Consider the following 6,605-nt stretch of genomic DNA (forward strand, 5'->3'; position numbering starts at 1 on the left):
TTCTGTCATTGTCCAAGGGCATTCATCTATCTGTGACTTGCATTCCCTTAACAGTTCTTAATTGTAGTAGGAACACTTCTCAGTGATATACTGCTCCAAGTTTCCCAATGTATACCTTTAAGAAAACATATCTTATTTTCAAAGGAAACTTTACAGATTAAAGAAGTCTACCACTGCATGTCAGGGTAAATCAAACGTATTTATTCAACCTATTTAAGCCCACAAAAAGGGGTAATTACTTCACAGAGATAACCTTTTTATCCTTAACCAGTGGTGCACAAGAACTTAAAATAGGAGGTGAAATCATGCTGGGTAATGTATTTTAATTAAAACTACAAAGAGAATTTAGGTAGGTAGAGCATAATTGCAGTTGGATGATTCCCAGCCATTATTTTGAAAACTGACAGAGGACCTTAAATAACAAAGGGCTGTTTTATTTAAAAATAATTTAATTATTTTAGGAGAGGGTGTGAAGCACGTTAATGAAGCTTGCACATGAAAGTGATTTGTAGCAAGGAATAAAAACAGGCAGGGAAATTACAAACAGCAATATAGAGAACACATAATGAAATTTACTTTAGGAAAGGAAGTTAACACATGAGGGAGAGGCAAGTTCCAAATGTTTTTGGTTCTTCCTTTGCTGCTGGATGACAGAATGAATCAGAATAGCAAACTGGGTATTTTATAATCTTTATAGTTTAGCTATAGATTAACAAATTATTCCAGATGATCAATTATAGGAATACGCTGCGTTTACTGTATTTCCTGGGAGAGTTAGGCACGCAGTTGTACTTGTATGGAATAGCAAAGCTTGGCCAAAGGCAAACTGTCAGTAACAGGTAAAGCCTTCAGTAAAATATCAAACTGTCATGTTTATGTACCACTTGCTGGCCCTGTGCATGGTGTAAAGTGTGTTTCCTCAGGCATGCAGCCAAGCAAAGGAACAGGGGTACAAAGCATTCTTTGAGTGTGAGTACGCAGACCCAGTTTCAGCTATGAAAGGTGCTACACACACCAGGCCTGAAAGCTAGAAATATCCAGGACCTATTTTAGTTAGAAAAAACCTCAAAACACCAAAACTTAACCCCAAAACACTTTATGAATGATGTTGTGAAAGGCATGGCGTACAACAGTTACACGAATGTTACTCTGTTTACCGGCATTCAACTAGGTTTGAAAATCAGGTTTTTATTTCCCAAATGCATACTTTAACACCCTAATATATAACTGTCTAATTAAACCCGCAGGCTGCTTTGATGGCTGTAGTTTCACAATGCAGGAGAACACAGAGTACAGTATGTCCCCTGAAATTAAAACATTCATGGAGACATGATTATACATTCAGAGGAAATAAAACTTTCTGTCTCAGACAGACCAAGCCTCTTCAGCACCAGGATGTCACACACCTTTTAAAGTCATTCCCTGCCTGGAGCTCATCAGCTGGCATTTGGCATTAACTGAATTTGACCTAACAGCCCAGAAGTGTTCTTTGCAGTGACAAATACATACATAACGCTTCCTGTGGCTCCCTGGCAAGAGGAAGGAAGCACAAACCCAAGTATCACCACTCAGATAACTTTTAAAGACTATTATTTCAGCTAATGTTTAAATTTCTCTAAGAGAAGCTAAAATGAGGATAAACAGGGGAAATTCAGGTTGGACATAAGGGAGATTGAGATGAGCTCTTAGGCAGAAGCTCTTCCCTGTGAGGGTGCTGAGGCGCTGGCACAGGGTGCCCAGAGAAGCTGTGGCTGCCCCATCCCTGGCAGTGTTCAAGGCCAGGTTGGACACAGGGGCTTGGAGCAACCTGCTCTAGTGGAAGGTGTCCCTGCCCGTGCAGGGGGTTGGAGCTGGATGAGCTTTAAGGTCCCTTCAACCCAAACCAGTCTGGGATTCTATAATTTCCAGACAAAGCTAAAAGCACTGCACTTTATCTTATTAGATTAACTGGATATTAGCTAAAATATTTTTTCAATTTTGGGTTTGGTTGGGTTTTTATTTTTGATGTTCTAAAGTCACGGAGTTAAAGGTGAGTGTAATAAATGCCTCAAGTAATCATCTAAGCCCAGTGCCTCAGACGGGCACGAACATGCTGGGCTTATTCATGTGGTTGAAATGAAATCCTTCAGTAGCTGCCTGATGAGTGAGATCTGGAATTATTTGTTCATCCAAATCACATAAATTCCCCTCTCTAGTGTGTTTTGTTACTGATGGGCTTCCACCTCAGAGCTTGCAGCCACTCTAACTGCACAGACCTGGTCAGCCACCTCCATGGAGGGTTATGGAGAGAGAAGCCTGTAGGAAACAGAGAGCCACACCTGCCTTGTGTTGAGTTTATTGCTCATCCCCTTTCACCTTCCAGCGCACCAAACGCCCCTGCCCTGCCGCCATAAGGCGCCGCCCTTCCCGCCTGGGGCTGTGAGGTGATGGCTCCCGCCCAACGGGCCTTCCCGCCCTCCCGTTCAAATCCCACTCAGCAGCCAATCAGCGGGCGCGGTGGGCGCCCCTCGTTAACGGTCGGCGCTGCCGCTCTGAGGTGGCCGCCGTGTCCGGGGCTCGGTAGCCCGTTCACCGGGCTCGTCGCCTTCCTTTCGTCGCTAAGGGCGGTGGGACATGGTAGGACACGGTGGGACGGCGGCTTGGCGGCTCCCTCCGGGCTGTGGGAAGGTGCTGCCGCGAGGTGGGTCTCGTTAAATCACCTCCACAGCAGTTTAGGACGCTGTCCCCCGCCCCTGCTCATCTGACGTGATTGACTTCCCGGCGGTGATAGCGTGAATAAGAACTTTGAGTAATGCATCTAATGTGATGGTGTTGGTTGTGCGGCTGGGCCTAGTAGGTTTTGTCAGGAATAAATGTTATATTTGTTAAGAATAAATGGTTATATTCGCCTCTTCTGTGCCCAGGTCAAAAATCGATAGATTCGGAATAGGAAGTCTTCAGTTCCTCAATACAGCAAAGTGTTTTGGCGCTTTGCTATCCACTGGTTGAATTATGAAGGTTTAAGAGCAACCTGCTCTAGTGGAAGGTGTCCCTGCCCATGGCAGGGGTTGGAACTGGATGAGCATTAAGGTCCCTTCCAACATAAACCATGATTCTGTGATTCAGCTGCAGTCTGTTTATTGGTATTTATTGGCCCTGAGGTGTGCCACATGCTTTCTGTGCGTAAAAACGGTTTGCCATGAAGTTGGTGTGAGCTCAGTGGTTCTTGGAAACTAATTCCAGCGCTTATTGGCATCTCGCAGCCCTAGATTTAAGAGAGATTAATCCTAGAAAAGGCTGCTAGGTTGTCCAGCTTCCTGCTTGTCTCTGAGCCCTTTGCTGTTTGGAGCCCAAACTGAGAGATCTGTAACTAAAGGGTGTTAGAAAGATACCCAGGCTTGATGTGGAGATAGCAAAAGAGCAAGATGTCACTATTTGAGAAGGCCGAAGAGCACTAACTGGTGGTTTCCCACTGCCGGGGAGGGCTCTTCTCTGGTGGTGGTGCCATGTTAGTGGCTGGTTGCTGAGATCTGGCAGTTCATCATCCAGTCAATGTTTATTATATTGATATCTAATAGCTGAGATTTTTCATCAATGAGAAGCACCCAGGGGAAACAAATCTAATGTGCATAAATGGTGTTCCTGCTGCGGTTTATTTTCAGAATGTCGGTGTTTTCAGTGCAAGCAAGTATTATTTGTTTCTTTGGATAAAAATAATTAAAAAATGCCCTTCCTGCTTCTAAAAGGACTGGGTTTATATTTTATTTAAACTGTATTTGTACTTTATTTTATTGACTTATTTCGTTATTTTAGTGAAGAGCAAGTCAGTTCTCAATTAAATCTTTGCTGTGGCCACAAGTGGGAAGCGCTGCTATTAAAGCATCTATTTCCATTATCACAGTGAGGGGCTGCATGGGGAACCGTACAGCTCTGCTTCACCTCTTGGATGGTTTGGTTTGGTTTGCGTTGGACTAGAAATGCATTAAGGGGTTAGAAAAAGCTTGTGTAGAAGTGTTAGCTGGTTTTGACACCTAGTAGTCTAAACACAAACATATACCCACATATCTGGAAGCCTGAAATACACAAAAAGGGCATCAGCACTGATATATTTAAGTCTTGGAATGGAAATATTTATTTCAGCCAGTAGTTTAAACTTACTTGAAAGTGCCAATAGGTCAGTTTCAATTTTCTTTTCAAGCTTTGTGTACAAAGCTAGAGATGCAGAGTAACACTGACTACTTGTATCTGTTCCATAATGCCTATTAATCACTGTCGGGTTTAAGTAGCTCAGTGCTGCACCAGGGTTGTGAAAGATGGTGCAAAGATATGAATGTATCTGACAAGAGCTGTATCAACAGAAGCAAATGAATCTTCAGAGGTGATGGTTTTATATCAAGAACAGGAAAACGTGTGGGAGGCAGCCTGCTTTAGCCAGGAGTCTTGTAACAGTAAATTTGAGAACATTAAGTAAATTAAGGTATGTCAAGCAAAAACGGCTTGAAAACATAGTTCCAATAGAAATTGCTATTACTTGCATTTTCTGAAGTTTCATGAAACATACAATAAAAAATACATGTTAACCTAATGAATCCTAATCTTTAGAATGCAATTTTTCCTAATCATATGCTGGGGAGGGCAACAGTGAACATTTTCTTCTGCTTGGTAATAAGATATTTTTATGGTAATTATACTACAGATTTTGGTGGCTTTTTCTCCTGACAGAAATAGCTGTTTGCATAATCTGTTTGGTTTAGGCTGATGAAGCAAACATCGTTGGCCTTGGAAAGCTTCATTCTTTTCCTTCTTCCTTCCTCTGTTTTCAGTGGCTTATTTAAAATGGTCTTTAATGCAAATATATCTGAAATGGATTTGCAATGTGTGCAAAAGACTTATTTTATGGTAGGTACAAAGTAAGGTGTCAGCAGCTCTTCAAGTTCTAGGAAAATGTTTACTGTGCTATCAGGGGCTGTAAAAATGATATTACAAGTATGAGATAAGGATTGCACAAGATAAGGATCATTCTTCTATATAAACTTAAATAAAAGTAGTTAAATAGTTTTTTACCTTCTTTAAAAACTAATTGTCCCAGAAATGTAATTTACAGTATGACTCTTTCCTCATGCACCCATATTTCAATTTCCATGTGCACCACAATTGCTAATGCTAAACTGAAGCAAGACCATAAAATTCTAGATGGAAGAGCCTGAAGGGGGTGGGAAGAGAAACCCAGAGGGTTTATATTAGTTAATAACTTGCATTCTTTCCTTTTTAACATGACTCTCTTTTAATACAAGTCATTACATGATTTTCCTCAGAACTTCTGTGAAATGCCCAACCATATTAAAATGGAATTCACTGGAGAAAATACTTCAAGGTGCTTAGAATAAATAATTTTATATAGGGATGACAAACCTCTCTTGTGTAGACACAGTATGTTAAGGAAGTCAAGCAAAACAGAAGAAAAAACCTCTTAAAGTGTGTTTTTTCCCTTTTGTTCTTTATGTCTGATCATTCTTCAAAGGCTTATTACTAAGAAAAATACGGAATACAGTGTGACATGTAGATTTCTTCCTCTGTTTCTTCCTCCACCTTGTGATCACATGCGTGGTCACAAGCATGGAATATCTTGGTGCATCTGGTGGAATGCCCTTGCTTGTTCAGCACAGATCATGGAGTATCTGAATGATACATACGAATTTACAAATCATGAGTGAATTGCTGTACCCATAAACTACAAATCTTTAACAGAGGAAAAGAAGCATAGCTTTCAAAAATCTGTGAATTTGGTGTTTCTGTAGCAAATATTTAGCTCAAGTGTTGTCCAGAATCATACTGTCAATTTGTGCTGTGGATTTGCTTTAATCACAAATATTTTATTACAATTTTGCTATGTTTTTGGAGTGATGGACTTTCCTGACGCACTTCATCTGCCATGTTCTCCTGCATCGTCTTGTCATCGTCTCCCTCTGCCAAATGCAGAATATTGGGAAGGTGGTTAATTCTGTAGGGTAATACTTTGTGAGGGTCTGTGACATTCTGTGTACTGGCCATAGTGTGTTCACTCTATGGTGCTACTCAGTGTGTATCATCAAAAGGATTTTAAAAAGGGCTAATGAGAATTTGCTGCAAATAGTGACTGAAAGTAATTGAGAACTCAGTATCTCCCTTAGGCCTCTGGAAATGTTGATCTGTGTACCAACTCTTTGCTGTTTCCAGTGAAGGACTTCTAAATAGAGGATTATCCTTAAAAGTCCTTGAGGATACAGGCAGCTGTATGCAGAGTCCACTGGTATCAGTGGAGTTAAATGTATCTGAGGAGTTTGCGAGGGTCTGGACACATGGTCCTGCCCCGGTGGTTGGAGTGCTGGCACTGTGGTGGGGTCCTCTGTTGAAGTTAGAGAGAGTGTACACACAGAGAGAGCTCTGGAAACCAATCTCATAGTACAGACAGATCTGTTGTAAACAGTCTACTATTTGTAGATAACATTATTTACCAAATATTATTTTTGGCTTAAGAGGGATGTTGAGATATTTTAAGGAATGATAGTAGCTCTGTGTCGCAGGGCAGGGGGTCAGTTTGGCTTTGCTTTCCATGCTCAATGCATAGTTATATTAGGACATATATT

The sequence above is a fragment of the Strigops habroptila genome (assembly GCF_004027225.2).
Source record: "Strigops habroptila isolate Jane chromosome 13 unlocalized genomic scaffold, bStrHab1.2.pri S16, whole genome shotgun sequence".
NCBI lineage: Eukaryota > Metazoa > Chordata > Aves > Psittaciformes > Psittacidae > Strigops > Strigops habroptila.